This window comes from Stigmatopora argus, chromosome 17 (genome assembly GCF_051989625.1).
Source record: "Stigmatopora argus isolate UIUO_Sarg chromosome 17, RoL_Sarg_1.0, whole genome shotgun sequence".
In the NCBI taxonomy this organism is placed as follows: domain Eukaryota; kingdom Metazoa; phylum Chordata; class Actinopteri; order Syngnathiformes; family Syngnathidae; genus Stigmatopora; species Stigmatopora argus.
Genome location: NC_135403.1, coordinates 5,521,630 through 5,544,379, shown reverse-complemented (window position 1 = coordinate 5,544,379; position 22,750 = coordinate 5,521,630). Strand labels below are relative to the sequence as shown.

General features: G+C 39.5%; 1 protein-coding gene across 1 annotated transcript in view; it reads left to right on the top strand.

Moving 5' to 3' along the window:
• Positions 1-4,977: 4,977 nt before the first annotated feature.
• The window catches only part of ctnnd2a (catenin (cadherin-associated protein), delta 2a), a 227,923-nt gene continuing 210,150 nt past the window's right edge, over positions 4,978-22,750 (top strand). The window contains exon 1 of the mRNA XM_077624096.1: positions 4,978-5,338. The gene's annotated coding sequence lies outside the window, so the exon portion shown is untranslated. The remainder of the gene's footprint in view (positions 5,339-22,750) is intronic.

The following is a 22,750-nucleotide window of genomic DNA, read 5'->3' as shown; positions in this document are numbered from 1 at the left end:
AAAGCTCCAAATTTCCCAGACTTTTATTGTTTTTTGTTGGAGAACTTGTTAAGACCCTGACTGACGTAGCTTCTTAAAGGGACAACGCATGTACATAAAAACTCTTATACACTCACACGTCGGCTCAGTGAAACAGCTCATGGCCATTGTTGTCTTTTATTGATGCGTAGACCATGTTGTTTTACCTTGTTTTGTCACCGGTCTTTTGGTCGTCTGTCTTTTGGTCGCCGATCTTTTGGTCGCCGGTCTTTTGGTCGCCCGTTGTCGCGGTCCGGGCGACCAAAAGACCGGCGACCAAAAGACCGGCGACCAATCGACCGCACACAAAATGAATTACTGTTAGTACTTATGATACCAATGACAAATGATATAATTTTAGCACTCACAAAGAGGATTGTTACGGGTTCATAATAAAGTTGAAGGTTACACTACTGTCTCATCTCATCACATTTTCTGACCCGCTTTATCCTCATTAGGGTTGCAGGGGGTGCTGGAGCCTATCCCAGCCAAGAGGCGAGGGACATAAATGATGGGCTCATAATTTTGTTGCCAACTATGCATTATTAATGATGAATGGATCACTTTACGGAACACCTTTGTATGGCCTACATAGACCATACAAAAGTGTGCCCGTAAAATCACCTCAGCAATAAGTCACAGACTCTATGACTTATTTGTGATGTGATTGAAGACATCCATCCAAATGTGAAGGCTACCGTGTTGAGAGCCAAACACATACCTGATTCCTTCCCTACGCTCATTATCAGGTGATGATTCATTTCAACACTATGTGGAGATGTGTCCTAGCAAGAGATTCTTAGTAGATGATTTATTCAATTGTCAATGCTTTTAGTTTCATTTTTCCATTGTTTACATGACACCCTTTTAAGTGCCAGAGCATTAAGAAAAATACATTGTTTATTTTGCACATATCCTGTTTAAAATGAAGTAATCGCCATATTGTTTATGTTGCGATCTTTAGACACAATTTCCTCTGCATCTTAGAAAAATCGTTTTTTTTCCTAGAGTTGTGTTATAATGACTGAAAAAAATGGTGTCATCAATATACAAATCTTACACACGTACATGCACACACATAGGCATGAGGGTGGGACTTAAAAACACATATCCGGGAATTGTTTATTGCCTCATACGGCATGTGTAAGTGAAAGCTACAATACTGAGTTTATTTCCCAAAAATGGAGTTGCGACATACGTGTAAAATCTGACCATTAACCGAATTGTATTTCCCGTCAACGGCATTTTTTTTCAACCCCACTTTTTTTTCAACTAGGAATGCTACCCTTTGTCTAATGATGCGTATCCAGAATAGTCAGCACACACAATTTGGTAAAAGCTAAATAGCTATACAGGGTCATGCTCTAACTTGTTTGTGGGTGCTTGCTTGATAAATGACTCTAATGTTCTTGAGTCTTTAGGACCATTGTTTTTAGTCTACTTTACTGGGATCATTTTTTTAATGCACATAACTCAGGTTTGTTATTTTCCCTAGCCTTCCCAAAACATTTTAAAGGGTTCATTGAACATCTCTTGTGTGTGTGTGTGTGTGTGTGGTGGAGAGCTACATAGTAAATTAACCATTTAAATTCAATTAAATCTTTTGCGTAAATTGCCTATCATGTGATCTTTCAAAACCAATACAATCCAAACAATTGTTTTTCTATTTATTACAAAGCACAATATTTTTAGTGCAAGGGGGCAAAAGTAAGGGAACCTTTTTTTATGAATGATTCACTTTCCTTTGGCAGTAAAGGCGTCTAAGGATTCCTGTTGCTGATCAGAAAGGCACGTCAAGATGTATCACAGTTGGAATAAGGTTTTCATGTCGGCGGTGGGCCATGCCACTTTTCTTCCTGAAATAGCAGTTTTCATCCCAAGTAGCTCAACTTTGCTTTCATCTGTCCACAGATTTTTTTTGTCTCTTTTAAACTTAAAAAAAAAACATACAATGTTTTCCCATGAAACCTTCATTCCTTGTAAAAGAAGCAACGGATCAGAACGGCCCACCTTTTTAAAGACCTTCTTTTTTAAAATCTGGCTGGTTTACATCAAGACTCAGCAATATACTTTTGTGAGTAAACCAGGCAATGCTTCTTAACTGGAGATGCTGGTGTGTTTTTTTCAATTTAATTTTTATTTATTTATTGTTTTGAGGCAAGAACAGATTTATTCTTGGCTCAATGATTGAACTCTAGGTTCATTCACACTTGACTTGCAAAAAAAATGTGTATGTAGCCTAGAAATTAATTTATTATTTCTTCTCTGTCTTTTTAATGTTTTATTTTTTTAATGTAAATGAAAATTAAATAAATTTCTTAGAATGCAATTTCTGTCTTTCCTTTTTTAAAATGTAAAACAAATGATTTTTAGAAAATAAGGAAAATATGTTGTGCTTTCCACTTTTTTAGAAAAAAATGAAATAAGAAAAAAAAATTAAAAAAAATGTATACTGTGACATCGCTACATACATACATCTGTACTCTATTTACTATTTCTAAAAGGTGTGGTATGACACAAATTATATGATAAAAAACCCATGAGAGATTGCAGTTGGTATGATGACCGTCTCATTTGTGTGCAGTGGGCGTGTTTAGCACGTTGGAGTCACAGTTATGAGGTCGAGAGTTCGACCCTAGGGTCTGAACCTTTTTATGTGGAGTTTGCATGTTCTCCCTGAGCTTGCGTGGGTTTTCTTCGGGTACTCCGGCTTCCTCACACATCCCCAAAACACTCCAAATTGCACCTAGGTCGGAGTGTGAGCGTTAATGCTTGTCCTCTGGCTTCCTTGGCTGGCCACCATTTCAGTGTCAGCTGGGATAGGCTCCAGCACCCCCCGCGACCCTTGTGACGCTAAGTGGTACAGAAAATGAATGAAAGGTCTCCTGCAGGCCTACTTCATCTCAAATAAGTTTCAGATAGGCAGCGCCCTCTAGCGAGTATTTTGCAACAATGCAACTATTTGCACTATCACAACCAAAAAGTTATTTAATGACTACAAAACTGCTAAAGAGCTATAAATGCTTCAATTTGTATTCTACCTCCTCGATTGCAAATACGCTGCACAAAATTCCTTTTGAGGTTTATTCTTTTTTTTTAAGACAAAATTACTATCAGATTTTATATGCATTTGTATTTAAATCAATTATCATCAACGATTAAATGGTCAAGTGTTCAATGAAACTTTGTGAATTCTTTTAAAATATGCCTCTGATGCATTTATATTCATTTTATGTGCTGCTTATCCTCACAAGAGTTCATGGGTGGAACATTATTGTCTCACAATTTAAATGAAATTGAAGATACATGTGATGTGCTATTGTACTATGTGTATAATGTATTGTCCCTGGAATCCATGCATGCAAAAAAAGTAGTATATATATTATAATAGTACAAACAGTCCTGATCAAAATCTTAAGGGCAGCTGAAAAAATAGCTAGATTTTACCAATATAGTACGTCTGGATCAAAATGAGGTTTTAAGTAGAGCTAAAATATGCAAAAGCCTGAAGGGGGATGTGACAAAAAGCACTGTGAAAAACAAATTGATTGAAAATAACGATGCTGTATTTCAAATAGTCAAAAGTTTAAGACCATCATTCCGGAAATTACAAAAAAACCCTCTCCAAACCACAACAAAAAAATTCTCAGTATCGCTCAGTAACAATCACCCTTCCACCGAGTGGGAATTGAACCCAGACTGTCTTGCACTGAAGTCAGGGGGAAGAACCACTGCATCGTCAGTCTCTAGAAGAACCCTAATATTTAAAACAAAAAACAAAAAACCTAACATTTGCACCAAAACAATGGATGAAAAGAAGACAAATGACTTAAAGGTCCCAGAGGATGAGTGGCTAGCATGTTGACCCCACAGTTCTGGGGTCCTGGGTTCAAATCCAGGTCAGTCCACCTCTGTGAAGTTTGCATGTACTCCGTGAGCCTGCGTGGGTTTTCTCCAGGTACTCCAGTTTCCTTCAACATTTCAAAAACATGCATGGTACGCTAGTTGGACACTCGTAAATTGCCCTTGAGTGTGAGCATGAATGCTTGTCTGTCTTCTCTTGCCTTGTGATTGGCTGGCCAACCAGTTCAGGGTGTCCCCCACCTCTATGCCCAAAGTCAGCTGGGATAGGCTCCAGCACCCCTGCGACATTTGTGAGAATAAAGCGGTTCAGAAAATGAATGATTGAATGGTTGAGATCAAGAAAAGAAAGGCAGAAAAGACAATAAGGTGGAAACCAAATTAATTATCCCTGGTGTCAGTAATCTGCCATGTTTTCTGATATAAAATATTCCAAATTAGACCGATAAAATGACCTTATATCAGGAAAGGCAGTTGGTTTTAACTGCTGATGCACAAACGATGATTGTCGGACGGGCCGACGACCGAGTGGCCTCACAGTTCTAGGCTCAAAGGTTCGATCCCAGGTCTGTTCTCACTGTGTGACTTTTGCATGTTCTCCCTGGGCTTAGGTGGGTTTTCTCCGAGTACTCCGGTATGAGCTATGCATGAGTGGTTGTCTCTCTCCTTGCTGGTCACCGATTCCGGGTATCCCCTGTCTGGTGCCTGTAGTAAACTGGGATAGGCTCCAGCACCCCCGCGACCCTTGTGTAGATAAGCAATTCAGAATATGAATGAATGGATGCACAAACGATGATGTCATTCTATTCTCCATGTGGGCAATATAAATACGATTTTCGTTTTCCAAATTGCACCGAAATGCTTCCCTCCTGTTCACACATAATTAAACAAAAAAAAAAAGAAAAGGAAGAAAATAATAGAGGATAACCCATACCTACAGAAATAGCACCGTTATGCTCCCACGGGACGATGCCTCCCACACACGGTGTCGAACAATGAACAAACGCGGGCAGGCGGGGGGAAACACCCTGCCTGTAGTACCGTGATGTAACCTGCAGGGGGAGCACCACACCACCTGGTTGAAAGGGTTGGAGTAATTGCGTGCGCTTGTCAGTGAGTGGACGAGCGAGATAGAAAGCGGCTGTGTGCCTCCATACCCGAGCTGCCATCGCCGCAGTGCTTCGCCGCTCTCCCCGCCTGATCCACCTCGAGCTACCTGCCTTTTCTTCATCAAATCCCCCGTCCTCTTCTACCCGTGCCCCGCGAATGGTCCAGTCCTTTCGCAGAAGACAAATGCCCGCTGCTTCGGTCACCAAAGCCCCGGAAGAAGGACGAGGCGACCGCACGTGCGTTTCCTCCTAAATTTGAGCCGAGCACGCTGTCCTTTGGACGCCGAGGAAAGGCTCACCTGGGGCGGGAGGAGAAACGAGGAGACGCCGGTGGCCTGGATCCCGTTGAAGTAAGTATTTGCGTGTTGCGTGAAAAAGCGAATATAAAGGTATGTTAACGCCTCGAACACTGGGGCTTGCAAGGTGTGGAATTTAATTGAGTAGCTTTTTATGTTTTTATTTATTTAAATATTTAAAAAATGTGATTATCGTGTGGTAACATGCATACTTCCATCAAACTCTAGTCACTTAATGTATGTAAAGCTGTTTTAAGCGAGAGAAAATAAGCAAAAATTTGGAGGATGCTGTTAAAACTAAGTGAAGTTAGGTTTTAAACATTCTGCATGCACTCATTAAGTTGCATGGGTGATGGAAGTGATTTTTTCCCTTATCTTTTGCCTTAGTTGGGATGATAAATAGACATTTTGCACGGGAGGGATTGCACTGGCAGTTTGTCAAGGGCGTGCAATAGATCTGCTGATGAGCTGGAGGAAGAGTAGGAGCAGAGGGGGTGGTGTTATTAGACATGATGTGGGTACATGCACAACCGACTACATGTCAGCACTTTGACAGGTGCATGATGGACAGCATCATCATACAGGAAGCAGAGGAAAAAGGTTTGATTATATACGCCAAGGTCTTACGATATGGCATTGAACTCAACTCTGTCAAGTTCATGCTGGGAAAAGAAGTGCAAAAGTGTTTTGGACATCAAAAAATGGGATGGAGCTGCGTGGTACTACTTGCATAGAGACTAATTCTTGATATTTCTATTCTCATGCTGCATAAAATAATTGTTGAGTGATGTGTAGCAGTGCAATGGAACCTCGAAGGTCACAAAAAATGCATTCTGAGATGCTCTGGTTTTACAATTTAGGAAATGTAACGGAAGTGTATGGGCACATTTGGGCTAACATGGGTTAAATGTACAATTGTAGGGTTAATTAACTATGAATTTTAGTCTGGTAACTTTGATTTTTTTTTTTTCATTGGACAGTGATCTTAAAAGAACTTTGCCTGAATAACATTTCTAAATTGATAGCCTATTTGTTTGTGTCTGTGTGAGAGTTGGTCTGTTTCTTGAAAGGAGCAATTGCTTGCATTTCTTTGCATTGTCCATGTGCCAAACTGGCAAAGTTATGATGTTGCATTTGTCATTGGATTGAATTGAATAACTTTATTCATCCCGTATTCGGGAAATTTTCGTTGTCACAGTAGCAAGAGGGTGAGGATGCAGAAATAGGAAAGGCATTTTAGACAAATCGATCGGTAATAAGTAAGTTAATAAATAAATACATGAATAAATATATAAATAAAGACTATTTAAAAAAAACATTTTAAATACATGGTAGGTCTCGCAGCATGTCGTGTGACCATGGTCCATCTTTTCAAGAGTTTCAAAAAGCATAATACTAGCCTGAAATTTATCTTTTGATGCCCGCCGAGCTCTTATAAGATTTTCTTACTACATGCTTGACTGCAGTCAAATTTGGAAGATTTTTCAACAAATGTTCCAAAATGTCCAAGATTAGCCATGCCATGACTTCTCACCCAAAGTCACCTGGAATAGACTCGTGACCGGACGTTTGGTCGCCCGGACCCAAACGTCCAGTGACCAAACGTCCGAGTACCAAACAAGGTAAAACAACACGGTCTACGCATCAATCAAAGCCAACAATGGCCCTGAGCAGTTTCACTGAGCGGACGTGTGAGTGTATAAGAGTTTGTATGTACATGAGTTGTCCCCTTAGGAAGGGACGTCAGTCAGGGTCTTAACAAGTTCTCCAACAAAACACAATAAAAGTATGTGAAATTTGGAGCTTTTTTTAGCCTAATAATTAATAGGGCATTAAGTATTACAAAATAATAATCAGTTTGTATTTAGGGAATATGAGCAACAATTTTAAATGGTAATTATCAATAACCTTCCGGGCGACCAAACGTCCGGCGACCAAACGCCTGGCGACCAAACGCCCGGCGACCAAACGCCCGGCGACCAAACGCCCGGCGACCAAACGCCCGGCGACCAAACGCCCGGCGACCAAACGCCCGGCGGCCAAACGCCCGGCGGCCAAACGCCCGGCGGCCAAACGCCCGGCGGCCAAACGCCCGGCGGCCAAACGCCCGGCGGCCAAACGCCCGGCGGCCAAACGCCCGGCGGCCAAACGCCCGGCGGCCAAACGCCCGGCGGCCAAACGCCCGGCGGCCAAACGCCCGTCGGCCAAACGCCCGGCGACCAAACGCCCGGCGACCAAACGCCCGGCGACCAAACGCCCGGCGACCAAACGCCCGGCGACCAAACGTCCGAGTACCGAATAGACAAGTCACTTGCTCATCCTTGTCTTTAATAAGTGGATGGACTGAATTCCAAATGGTGTCCCCTTTAAGTTTTGCATCCGTATTTTACTGTCATTTCTTATTAATCCAACAGCCTTCCCAGAAACTCCCAATTGTAAATTCCCTAAAAATGAGCTTCTCTTCTGTCCAGCAATTCATTCTCCAGTGAGCATTTGAAGCGACGTCCTTTCGTTGTGGACACATAGATTAGGCTAATTCACACAGCAGCGCGGGATGTTTAATCACCATCCAGTGGCGGCACAATACAGCAGTCTTTATAGTGTTGTAGTTCAGACAGGGGGTGGGGCAAAGCTAGCCGCCAGAGCCTATTGATCCGCCAGCACGGCTGCTGGCTGACGTCCACAAGGATAGAGTGCTGACGACAGTCCAAAAGCAGCCATGATGAGCTGGCTGTGGAAGAAGGATGCTGATGACCAGGGAGGAGTTTGCATCAATAGTTAGTCTGCCTGGAGCTATATACTTTAGATGGGGAGTGTTTCATACTTGGTCTTATTGTCATGAAGCTGTCAAGACTTGGCGCCAAAATGAGATTACACTGCTTTCTGTTTTTTTCTTCTTCATTGGAATTATTGAGAAAGTAAGATGGAAGAATGAGCGAGGATTGAGACTGTTTTGACCTTCCTTTTAAGGGAACAAGACCAATTCATTTTTCCTTTGTAAAGAGTACTTATTATTTTACAGACCAAATTTCCATCCCATTTTCCTCATCACTCCAGCACAAAGTCAACATACGCCGTTATTAAATGGTATCTGCAGAAAATGATTGCCCTCTGAGGTCCAGAATCAATCAGCTGGAACTAACACTGACAATTCCAATTATGATTTTGTCTGTCTATACATGTACATATCATGTGACACGTGATGTAATACACATGCACAATGTCCCAAATTGCAAAAAATGCCAGTCAGAATTCAGAAGTACAGAATCATCTATTTCATTGTTTTATAGAAATGAGGGAATGATCGGCACGATGGCTGAGTAGTGAGCATATATTTAAAAAACATGCATGTGAGGTTCTTTAATGACTCTAAATTGTCCTTACGTGTGAAGGGCAGCGTTTCTGCCTAAATGATTGGCTGGCAACCAATCCAAGGAGTACCCAGGATAATTAAGGTTCAGATTAGCGTGACTCCGCTTGCTGCCACTGACAGTTATTCATCTTATTTAATAGTGGATACCCCTTTAATGTATCATTTTATATTACTTTTAATGGTGTGCGCTTTTGCTCTCGTTTAGATGTATAGCTCTTTAGTGTTGATTAGTGGTCATGCAATTACAGGTAATATTTGATCTACATGGCAATATTTTGGCTAGATTTTTAAAATCCAGATTAGAACATGATATCCCTTTTTATGTATTAATTTCCTGTTTTCATGACCAAAGAGTGCAAAACCAGGCTATTATTATTATTGGATGTTTTGGAGGTGTGTGACAAGGTACACAAATTTATTCTTATCAAGTGAAAACTATAAAAAATGTGTGTTAGTTTCAAAGAATTTGACAGTTCATTCTAAAATCATCGTACTACATTATATTATTTTCTTTTTTGATTGTAATGCGTGCTGTTTTAAATTGAATACAAAGAAATGTGTCATAAATTACTACTCTTGGTGCTAAAAAAAGAAACTAGTATGGTTAAGTTATTAATTTGGAAAAAGAGCGATTAGTTATGTTTGGATGTTTGATTGTAGTTAACAATTCTGCAATGCTTAATACTTGGGGGGCAGTTTTAAGACAATATACAATACAATATAAATATTTGACACAATATTTGCACATATTGCAAAGTCTACTACAATCTAATTCCATTGTAAGTGCCTCAATTGACTTAATATGAAATTATGTACAAATGTATCCCAATCAGTTACGTACATTTCTAAAGCAATACAAAGTACAACTCAATTTTGGTGACAATTTTTTTCTAAAACATTTCAGAAATTTGAATGAAAATCATTCTTTTTAACCAAATAGTATATCTAAAAGATGATTGATGTTTTGCAAAAAAAAAGATAAATGTGAATGGTTAGCTCTCAAGTTCATCACCACTTGTAAATTGATTAGATTTTTGGGGAGGGAATAACAATGCACAACGTTTTTTATACCTTGTAATTTTAAAGCCTCAACACCTGGAAATTGCAGTAAACTAATATTCCATTGTTGATAATTGTCCTGGCTCTTGCCTGCTTTTCACTCCCTGCTACACTGAAAAGCGTTAAATGCTATAAAAGAATGAATATTCTATAGAGATTTTAATGCACTTTAACTTGAATGTGAAATATTGAATCTCAGCGTTCACTCGCTCAAAAAAAAATTGCCACTCCTCTTTTCTGCATTTACAGAATGACTGTGACTTTATAGTTCAAAAGAAAAGATGAAAACCCCAAAGTGGGCCATTTAAGATTTGATATTCTCTCTTTCATCTGAGCAAATGTCAGAGGTAGACCACAGCGGAGTGACACTAGCTGTGAACCTGTCCATTGCTTTGATTGTATTTTGATGTGTTGACAGCCTCCTTAAGCTCATCACTTATTCACCATTCTTGTCATGAGTGGTGAACGATCAGCTGGCTTGATGGCATTTTTAAAATAAACACACAATGTGCAGTTGCTAATGGACACTTTTACAATGTTTCCCGTGAGAATAGAAGTCTTACAAGATTAAGCACGTTACGTGTCATTAAACCCGTACAATCACTCTTCTTTCCCCCTTTCAGCACGATAAGGCATATTTCCTGGCAGTCCTATAGGCCCAAATTTTAATAATAAGCTCTCTTGTTTTTAATTGTGGCCATTTGAGTCACTAATGTGCAATCATTAGTGGTTTCTTTGTAAATGATGATGACAGCAATACTTTATTGAATATAATGAAAGTACTACAGGTCTCTTTGAATAGCACATTTAAAAGTAAACACGAGCTTGATCATCTGTACTTTTGTGATGTTCCACATTATAATTAGGCGAGACCCAAAGTAAAAGCTGATTTCTGTAAATATACTGGCGGGTAAATTACGATTTTCACATCCACTTTGATCAGTACAATTTTGAGATGAGTTGTATTCCAAGAGTGATGGTATGATTAGTTTTGGGTTTCTTAATTTTAAGTTCAAGGCTTTAAGTTTTAAGTATGTAGGTAAAAAGGTGAAAATATTAAAAATAAATTCATCTTTTCATAATAACCAATATCATGAAGCTACTAAGAAAAGTACTTGTATTATTTATAACAGGTATGTAGACAGTTTCTTTCTTTCATTCATTCATTTTCCGAAGTGCTTATCCTCAAAAGGGTTGTAGGGTCTGCTGGAGCCTATCCCAGCAAACTTTGGGCACCTGGCGGGGGACACGCTGAATTGGTGTCCAGCCAATCACAGGGCACAAGGAGACGGACAACCATTCACGCTCATGATCATACTCATGGGCAATTGAGTGTTCAACCAGCTTACCATGGATGTGTTTGGGATGCGGGAGGAAATCAGAGTGCCCGGGGGGAACATGAAAACTCTACACCAAGGGTGTCAGACTCGGGTTGGTTCGCGGGCCGCTTTAACGTCAACTTGATTTCACGTGGGCTGGACCATTTTAGATATAATAGTTAGATTTATTTAATAAATGGATTAAAAGAACTGGATTAAAAGCCCTGAATATTCCGTTTTTTTATAGCTCTAAAACAATGTCTATTTTAGCTATTTTTATATTTTTTTAGATTTTACAAAATGATTTTTGAACTAAAAACACAGAAAAAATGGATTAAATTAAAATTATTGATTTAAAAGGGCGAAAATCAGGACATTTAATATACATCTATACTCTTCATTTTAATTTGATCATCAAACAGAAAGTCGGCACTCACGATTTATTTTCCCGGGCCACACAGAATGATGCGGCGGGCCAGATTTGGCCCCCGGGCCGCCACTTTGACACGTGCTCTACACAGTGAGGACGACCTGGGATCGAACCCTCGACCCGTGAACTGTGAGGACAACGCACTATCCTCTCGTTTACTGGGCCGCCTCTTCTTTCTTTATCAGCTATATTATGTTGTTATTCTATTATAACCTAAAAAAGTTAGAGCAATGCACAAAAAAATGGCACTGGGTGCCTAGAGCGTTCATATTTTTCCTTACACTACTTGTTAGGTTAGTGTTCCTTTGAGGTTTATTTTGTGTTGATTTATTCTATTATTATTATTATTATATTATTTTCTCCCCATGTTTCACTGGTCGTTGTGATTCTCCATTGCTTTTACGTGTTGTCACATTCCTGTTGTCTTGGATTTCTTAGCTTTTGCTTTACCGTTGTAGTTTTGGATCCCTGGGTTTGTTTGCACTTTGTTTTGTGGTTTCTTTAATTAAACGTTTTGAGTTACCGCTACTCTGCCCTGGCTTCCCTGTTTTCATGCTATTTGGCCCCTTTCCCACTCACCTGCACTCTGTGACAGTACAGGACAACAATGGTGTTTCAGTTGTATTTTCCTTTGTGTTTCAATTTTGAATTTAACACTTTATTTTCAATAATTTATTTAGATGTCATTTTCATGGTACTTTTAAGTGTAATGGAAGTTAATTGAATTCTTATTTATTACTGTTTTAATCTTCCTATTTTCTCCACTTAATGGTGTAATGGTTCATTTGCCTGGCTTTGGTGTGGGCAGCGTGGGATCGATTCCACTCAGTGGCAGTGTGATTGGGAATGTTTCTTTTTCTCTGTGTGTGATTGACGACTGACTAGCAAACGGTTTAGGTTGTAGTTCGCCTTTTGTGCGAAGTCAGCTAGGATAGGCTCCAGCGCCCCATGACCCTGACGGCGACAAGCGGTGTTGCGAATGAATGTTCCTATATTCAATCGTTCAACAGTGTCAATGTTCAAACTGTGGCTCGCAAGTTAAAACAATATTTTAAAAAAACATACATGCGAACTTCTTAAAATTGTCATGAAATAATTATTTTAAAACCAAAAAAAACCTAAACCCCTTAATTAAAAAGTTTTTCTTCTTGTGATACTACTGTATTTCTGCTTGTTTCTTATAAATGCTTCTATACAGTATTATAATTGTAGGGTAATCTAACAAATTGATGTATTTTAAGTTTAAAGTGCCTTTGTGCATCACCAGTGAATTATTTAATATCAATGTTATAGCATTATAGACTGCTCTTGTTTTCAGCATTAGGGCTGTTCATCTTATAACGATTTACAAGTTCCCTAATACTAAGATAGTTATTTAGCTCACCTATTGTTGAGCCCAAAGTGGAGATTCTGTTGCATCTTAGTGTAACCTCAACATATGCCGACTTCACAGTGAAAATCAAAAAGGGTAGTGAAACTTTTTACAACTATAACATGTGTCATCCTTATCCTGAGAAATATGCGTGCAAAATGTAACGATGAAAGATTTCGCCTTGACACTGCAGAGGCTGCAGATAACATGCCAAATAGGATTTATGAATCAAGTCACAGGTAAAATGGGTGGGGGGTGGAGGTGTTCAAGATGGATAAGACAGTTTTAAATCCCTTCAATCATGTGTTACGTATTTCATGTGCTGGTCAAAAGTAAGCTTAAGTGGGATTTTTCTTTCTTGCGCATTTGAGTGCCCTTGAGCTTTTAAGCTTCCCATTCCAAATGCAATGGACTCTTTTGTCATATTTTAAAAGAACGAGTGTGTGAAAATGATCAAGCTTTGGCTAAAAACGATTTCATTTTATTTTGTATTGCAGCCATTGGGGTAATTTTACAGTGAGTAAGCTTTGTAAAACCTCATGGTATTCAAATTGTGTTGTTTATGGTGGTGATGAATGACAGTAGTATTTGGATATATCGGTGTGTCAGCATTGGAACGGTTCCAGAAGAGTGGCAAGGATGCTGTATTTTCTACTATTTATTCTCTACCCTTCTCTTAAGTTAGCCTCAGACTCCTTCCGTCATCCCTTCTCACCCTCCCTATAGCTCTACCTATCAGCCAGGAAACAAAAAAAAAAAGGAAATAAAGAAAGGGTCGCAATAAAATAAGGTGAGAGAGGTGGGGAATATGTGAAGTGACAAAACAGTGTGAAGGTACACTGGGTTAAGGATGCAACTGACAGAAGAGGGAATTCACAGGCGAAAATAATGGGGGAGATGGAGTGTAAAGTGAAAGACACAGGGGTGGAAAATAGAGAGGCTGCGATGGAGAAAACGAAACACTCGTCAATCGGAAAGAAGGATGCTATGAAAAGCAGAATATGGTGTGTTGAAAACGCATAGATTCATGAACTGCAGTGAGATGGAACAGTGTATCTGTTTTTATTCCAGCCACGGCGTCACATCTGGTCCTCACGTACTGGACTTTCTGAGCTGCATTAATAAATGGCTCAGTGAGCAGGTGTGCCTGAGTTAATTTAGCATCAAAGTGAGGCCTTAGATAGAGAAGACACAGAACATTTGGATCCCTGTAAGGCAGTTGCTCGCACTTCTTCTCCCTGGCAGAATAAAATAGTAGAATGGTGCTTAAAATGTATGACTTATTATTGTCCTTATAATTTAGGTGCCTTTGTGAGAGTGGTCAGTCTTAGTGGTTTATTCATGGCCAGTGATTGGCTGGTTGGTTGGAACTTTATTTATCCCGTATTCGGGAAATTTGTTGTTTGCAGTAGCAAGACAGACACAAGACACACAAGACATTGTAGACCTAGGTAAAAAACTGGAGCCACACACAGGAAGTCCACAAGGTGGTTGGAAACAGAAGATGCAACAGTCTGCTTGCATGGGTCCACTAGCTTATAGGTTTTTTTGTGTGCCACATTGAAAACAAGTAAACTTTACATCCTTTGTTCGCATGACTTGTTGCACTAGAACATTTTTTTAAGGTTGTTTTTTTATGAAAGTTACTATTTTTGCTGCGAACAGTGTTCTTGATAGCGACTCTTTGTAAGTGTACACCACATCTGACTTAAAACACTTTCCTAAATGGATTTTTCCCCCAATAAGTGCCCTGTAATTTGTTGGTGAGTATTTAACTATTTCTATCTTTAATACTTACCAATTAAACTGCAACCATAACTTGTCAAGCCGTATAGAAATAAGTCGGACACGTGTGTCGATTATGAATAATTCAGACTCTCTTATATACTTGTGGGCATCTTAGGCCCTTAACACACAAAACGAGCGAGCTTGCTCGAATTTTGCATAGGTTGCTAAGCTACCGAGCTGTTATTTTACCCTAGCTTCCGTTTACTGCACGGCTGCCAAAATCTTTTGCTGCGTGAAATTTCTCTTCAACGACCTTTACTATTCGATGCGACACCTACTTTGTGCACAGCCACAAACAATACATACATAATTAATGTGTACTGTTGGCTGGCAAAATTTAAAGCCGAGACATTAGAACTCCAAGGCAGACATGTTCACCACTCTTTCATTGCTTTGAATTCGTTCAGCTATTTTACACATTTTTGACTCCTAGTCCTCTTCAATTGTCAAGCTACTGACAACCTAAGGAAATTCCACTTGTGACGTTAGATATATGTTTGCTGTATACTTAAGTCTATATACGTCTTGATGGAACAAATGACAAAAAAGGAAAATGGCCACTACTTGTAGGAGAAAGTAATTTCGCCCAGAGTGTTGTCTGCATCTCTGTGAGAAGAGCAGCAAAATAATGTTTCACCGCTGAGTGTTTTATTAGGTTATTTATTTACTGATGTCTGTTGACGTTGGTCTACCGCTTCAGCCCGTTTTGGCCCTTGCTGTCGGCACCATTTGATTTCATTTTCCCTGAGCTAACAAAGGCGGTGTCATGCTCCATCTTGTAAATACTGCCATGTTTTGCCGCCTATGCTCAATACTAATGGTTTATTTTTCAAGTGTCATTCAAAGTATTTTTTATTTTTTTTTTAAGTTAGAATTTAAGAACGGTGCACCCAGATTGGTTTTACAATCTTTGTGTTGGAATGAGTTATGAAGACATTCACTATTCTATTGATGCTAGTAGTGTACATGTTTTACTGTGGTACGCTTGGTGTGTGTTGAATTATATATTACAAAAGCCTTAGGACAAAGCTTGGGTCCATTGCAATGGATGCTGGAGAATGCAAGTTTTCCTCCATTCATTATCCATACAGTTTTTTCATGAGGGTTGTGGGGGTGCTGGAGTATTGCCCTGAGCAGGAGGCTGGGTACACCTTGCATTGACTGTAAAAATGAACTAGACAAACCCCTGGTGACGTCATCGTTAGCCATCCATTTGCTTCTGGTTTTTAGTGGTCAGAGTGCTTCCATGATAGTCGCCATACACATTTTTCCTCATTCATAAAGGAGAGTCAGCAGGCCAGGTTCTCCATATAATTCTAGGGGCAGGAAACCAAAAGTAAACAAACAGCGTGGGCTGGAACCAAAAACAGAATACTACATCATTATTTCATAAAGCCTCATCTCTTTTAAATGTAAAGTCGCCGGTTCTGAAGCCTGCATCACGGGCTTGGAGGAGTGATTGGACCTGCTTGGTCATCCACGGTTTCTATTTTTAGCCTCACAAAAAGAAACAGTGTAAATTTACCTCACATATTTATTTTAAAAAAAAGTTGGATGAACCATTTTGACCCAAGATAACAAGATTTTTGCAATGGTTTCAGAACCTTAACATACAATGGGGAAACACTTTGATATCATTCATTCAGTCATCTTCTATACCACCCATCCTCAAAAGGGTTGCGGGGGTTGCTGGAGCCTAAGCTAACTGTCTTCGGGCAAAAGGCAGACTACACCCTAGACTGGTCGGTAGTTAGTCTCAGGACACCACCTTGATATCCAAGAAGAAAAATATTACAGGCTGTCCTCAAATTAAGACAGTGGTTTAATGACCTTTTCAATAAGGGCTGCTCTTTGTGCTCAGGTATATATGAGGCATTTAAAAAGAAAAAAGAAAGGAAACGTTGTAAAGGACGGAATTGTATATCATTATATTCTTGCTAATTATTTTAGACATATGAGGAACAGTTGTCTAATTCCTGCTGACAACCCCAATCCTGATGTGCGACATTCCGTGAGAATTTGACAACTTCAGACAGTTTGTGTGCCAAGCAAAAAGCTGTGGTCACTAACTTAGCATCTTGCTGTCTCCTAAATTATATTTGATTTTGCCTCTTGACTGCGTGTGATATTTCCAAAATGGCTTGGGTCTAAGATGGAACATGAACATTGATTTCACGCATGTGTCTTGTTTGTATATATTGTATAAATTATAATTTTGACCACAATCGCCATTTGGATATGTGCATATCATTTAACTTACGCTCATGAATTTTAAAGACCTATTGTACGGGCTAATGCCTAAGCTCTTTTGTATGGAAGCATAGGAGTTCCAAATTAAAAAAAAAAAATCAAGAAATATAAAAAGAAATATATGAAGGAATTAATATATAAATCTCTCGTCTCATTTTTTTAACCACATTATCCTCACTTGGGTTGCAGGGGGTGCTGGAGCCTATCCCAGCTGACTTTGGGCCAGAGGCAGGGGACACCCTGTATCAGTGGCCAGCCAATCGCAGGGCACAAGCAGACGGACAACCATTCACACTCACACCCATACCTAGAGGCAATTTAGTGTCCAATCAGCCTACCATGCATGTCTTTGGAATGTGGGAGGAAACCGGGGTACAAACGCAAGCCCGGGAGAACACGCAAACTCCACACAGACTCTACCTGGATTTGAACCCAGGACCCCAGAGCTGTGAGGCTGACGTGCTAACCACTCTAGCTGCCGGAGTGCCTCATGCAATCATCAAGTCTTAATATCTGAACATTTAAAGATTTAAACTAAACTAGCAATCACATTTGTAAATGAATGGCTTCTGGTTTTTGAAATATAAATTAACCAATCTACTGTGACAAAACAACAAAATTGCAATAACTACAAGTGTTTAGCATTCACCATAAAGATATCTAGTGCAATCTACCATTGTGAGTGGGTACAATTTCTAGACCCCGAATTCAAGACGACCGACTCTTATTTTAATGCAAAAAAACACCGTCTTATACTCGGGCCAGTACGGTAGTTGGCGGCTTGTTTGATCACGCAAACAAAAAGCTTGATATACAGTGGTACCTCGAGATACGAGCTTAATCCGTTCCGGGACTGAGCTCGTATGACAAGTTACTCGTAACTCGAGGTAAAGTTTCCCATTGAAATGAATGGGAAACAAATTAATTCGTTCCAACTCTCTGAAAAAAACACCAGAAACAGGATATTGGATTGAAAAAAAAAGTTTTATTTCTTATAATTCGCCATATATTGACAAAGTAATAAATAACGAGTGGTTTAATAGAAATAAAGTGTTTAATCTAACTAAAATTGGCCGGATTTCGCCGAGGGGAGAGGGGCTTCGGTTTTTTTTTTCCTCCACACAACGCACTCGTAAACAGAACAAACACTCCACCCTCACGTTCGCTATCGATGGGCTGTTTGCTGTCGTACTATTCCCTTCAAAATATTCCGAAAATGATGCACACAAATGTCCTCACAATCGGAGAACGCACGACCACTTGCCAACGAGCAGCAAGCAGTCTTATCAGCGATCGCACCGCTGCTCATGGGAGCTTCCGAGGCGCTGGCTAGCGGCTCATTTTAGCTTGTAGCATCTGTGTTCGCATCCCCTCGAACGGCGACTATGATAGAGTTGCTACCGGGGATGCTGTTGCGAGCCAGTGCCCCCGATGTTCTTATGAGCAGCCAACGAGCAGAGTCTTTTATCAGCGATCGCCCCGCTGCTCATGGGAGCTTCAGGGGCGCTGGCTAGCGGCTCCTTTTAGCTTGTAGCATCTGTGTTCGCATCCCCTCGAACGGCGCCTATGATAGAGTTGCTACCGGGGATACTTTTGCGAGCACGAGTATACTTCATTACCCAGAAAGCCCTCTTTTCACCGCGCATGCGCGTTGTGCGTTTCCTGGTCTGAATAGCTCATCCGGTGCTCGTAAATATTGTTATACACGAAAGATATGCCAAAAAAAATGCCATGGCAACCTGGCTTGGTCGCATCACGAAACTTTGACCGCATCACGGGCGAATTATTCGATCGAAATTTCCCCCGTAAGACGAGCATTCCGTATGACGAACGGTCGTATGACGAGGTACCACTGTAATTTGGAAAAACTATTGACTTTTCGAATGTCTTTTTCTAATTGTTTCTTTTGACGAGAACTGAATGAGCTTGATTTGGCTTAGCTAATTAACTCTGTTCTTTTATAGCCACAAGGCATCAACAATAGCTGTATAGAAAATATCTTGACAAAATACTAGTTTTCAACACAAGGCCAGCTGTACCTCACACTGTTGTTTAGGCCAATTAGACTTACAATGTGGAGGCTTTAGTATGGCAGACTGGAATTCTGAAAGGGAAAAATAAATGAAACAAATCCCTCAAATAGAGATGTCTCTCTCTGTCCATGGTTGCACATATTCTATTATGTGAGGCGACATTAAGATTGATTTGTTTTCAGCACTAGCAAATTTTCATTTCAAGTGGTAAATTATTTATATATTTTTTAACAATATCTGATGTCATCACTGTTTTATAATGGGAGAACAATTTTTAACAGTGGCAACTTTTTCACAGAGAACACAACTGGTAAACTTGTTATATTACCTAATCTGCTTAAAACATGCTCCATGTTCGGGCTGTGCGATTAGAATTAGTTTAAGCAAAGATAAATTACGACTGCAAAAAATATGAACATTTATGACCAGTCGTTGGTGCGGCTAGGCTTGACTTTAATATTTCAACAGAAGGCTGTCTGCCATTCCTATTGCCAATTTTTGCTGTTATACACTCAATCTCGACATCATTTTAAATTGCAAATAAAATACACTGAAATTTGAAGACAAAAGGTGCAGTGACATAGACATTTGTACCTTTTGACCTTTAGTTTTTTGTCCTATTTTAAAGAGTAATGAAAGGCAAACCAAAAATAGCCTATTTCTGTTTTTTGTTTTATGGGAGTCAATGAAAAAAAACATCTTACTTTCCCAAATCATAATTGAAAAACAGAATAAGCCTTAACTGTTCCATTATGGGTTCATTTAGCACAAGGCAGGAAATAAAATAAACCATTATTTGTTTGCCCCAGGTTTGCTTTGCTGTCATCCTGCTATTATGTGGCTGCATGGTGGTCTTGTTGAGCCCTGTTGGTAATACACTTATGCACATGTGTCAAAGTGGTGGCCCGGGGGCCAAATCTGGCCCGCCGCATCATTTTGTGTGGGCCGGGAAAGTAAATCATGAGTGCCGACTTTCTGTTTTAGGATCAAATTAAAATGAAAAGTATATTTCCTGATTTTCCCCCCTTTTAAATCAATAATTGTAATTTTTTAATCCATTTTTCTGTGTTTTTAGTTCAAAAATCATTTTGTTAAATCTAAAAATATATATAAAAAAGGTAAAATAAACATTGTTTTAGATCTATAAAAAAATGAATATTCAGGGATTTTAATCCAGTTCTCTTAATCCATTTATAAAAGTTTATCTAAAATGGTCCGGCCCACATGAAATCGAGTTGAAGTCTACGCGGCCCGCGAACCAACCCGAGTCTGACACCCCTGCACTTATGCCACAATTTCAAAACCTTGTGTTAATATACCAGAGGAAATTGTAAGTGAATGCATTATTGTCATGTAATGCATCAGTGGGACATCTTGAACATCTGTATGTATTGCAAGTTTGTTGTGCTATTGCAGACTCAAATGTCAAAGTGTATAACAGCTGATGGGAGTATCGACTTTGATATTGTGGGCATTCTAAATTTACTAGTCAAACGTGAACACCAGGAAGTGTTAGGCTGCTATCATGTGTTTCAAAGTCTTACATCATGCGCATGTCTTAAAGGCGGGAGAGAACACTGCATCACATTGTTTTTGAAGATTTCTATTTTGGTGGGCCACAGAAAAAGACAACCTTACCACATGATTTGGCGTAATATGCAACACATCCATAGGTTTGCCAACAGCCTAAATTTAGTAGTTATCTGTCCGTCCATCCTTTTTTATATCCCTTACCCTCTTTCATAGTTGCTGGGAGCTGTAGCCTACTCCAGTGTTTCCCAACTAGCGGCACGCTGGTGTGCCGTGAGCGATGCTCAGGTGTGCCGTGGGAAATTACAAGAAGTCACACATGGTAATAATCCAAGAGCGAAATCTAAATATAAACACATTAAAAATCGAACTATTACGAGGTTAAAATTGAAATTTGAAATCATAGATTGAACTATAACAAGATTCAAATCGTAATATTATGAGATTAACGTCAATTGTTGTTTATTTTTATGTAAAGTAAACCGGAAGCACTTTGGTTTTTCGGGCTTTTGTCGACGTCAAGTCTGTGTGAGCACAAAACGGCTCTTCTCGTAATGTTAGGTGGTTGAAGTAATATTGGGAGGAAAATAAGTCGTAATATTACGAAATGTAAGTCATTTTCCTGTTTTTATGGTACGTGAACCAGATTGGTTTCAGGGGCCTCAACTTTTGGCGACGTAAAGTATCTGTGAGTTCATTACTTTTTGCGTAATATTGGGAGAAAAAATCAAAATAAGCTTAAAAAACGTTGCATTAATGATTTTAACTGAAAGGTGTTCGGGGTCTGCGGACATCAACTTTGATGACTTTAGATCGGTGTGAAAAAATAAGGTTTTCGAATCATTTGTGGGGGTTATTTAATTCTTGTTAATAAAACTTTGATGAGAATGACTTTATAATGTAAATATAGGTAACATGGAGAAGATTTTCACCTAGTGATGTACCTTTAGATTTTTTCAATGCAAAAAGTGTGCCACAGCTCAAAAAAGGTTGGGAAACATTGGCCTACTCCAACCAACTTTAGGCGAAAGGCAGACCCACTCTGGATTGGTCGCTAGTCACTTCCAGACACTTCACTGAGTGGAAACTAAACCACTATATTATAAGTGACATTAGTTCTTACAATAGTTAAATTGACATTTCTTAAATAATAGCACAATTCCAAAGATCAGGCAAGCTAGCACTATAACTTTGTAACACACATTGACTTTCCCAAATGTGCAGGCTGAACTCACTTGGCAAAATGTACTCCCACTATTGCTCTCTTGTCTTTATTATATGTACTCTCGGCTACATTGTGGGTCAGAGGTTCCCAATAAGAGTCCATTGTTCCATCAATGCCCTGTAGTCCTAGATCAGAATCCATGGTAACTACTTGCAAGTTCACTCTTGTTGCCATGGCAACTCAAAGATCACGAGCTGAAGTTTATAATAACGCCAACAGATATTGATTGTGATCGATGAGGGTGAAGAATGAATTCAGTGTGAAGCTGCCCCCCTCCAAAGTTGCCCACTGTTAAAAAATCCATAAATTTAGGGGCACCAAAAAGGTAGAGAGTGTGAGATCTAATTAACGTTGCCCTCCAGGGGAAGGAGTTGATCTATCTTTACAGAACAGTGACCTCTCAAGGGGATGTTTGAAATGCTAATTGAATAGCAGCACCCCGTCATACATGAGTGGCGAGGGGATGACAGGCCAGTATACACATAGTGGTGACCTATGATCCCCGTCTTGCTTCATTCTCTCGGGCGCTTTTGTTGGTCAAAGCCCAATCAATAGTGTTGTTATTATATGCCAGGGTGCCAGTGTTAGCCTGCAAACACAAGGTTAATAAGGTGCCTTCAGTCCACTGTGCTGCTCCTGTTTGAATTTTATTACCAAGCTCTGCACAAATTGGACAACAACACAAGCTACTAATAATCAGTCTCATGTCACTCTAGCCAATTACAGTCCAAACCGCAGTCTGAGGACATAAATGAGATATTTGTCACTCACAAATGAGACTGTGCTGTAGATGTAATTGAAGTGTAATTTTGTGTGGGTTTGTTGTGTATTATTCATGTCGAGTTAATGACAGTAGGAGTTGTTTGTGGATATTTTTTCAACAGAATGAAAAAGTACTGCAGTGACTATTTTGTCAAAAAGATAGGATAAACCTAAATTTGCATGCACAGTATTCACAAGAGTAAAATAACCCACCTGGACTTCGTGCAAAAAATATTTTTTGAAAATATAACAAAAGGTCAAATAAACAGGGGGGAAAAGAATAGGATTTTAGGTGTAATCACAAAGGATCAGCATTTGTTGACCT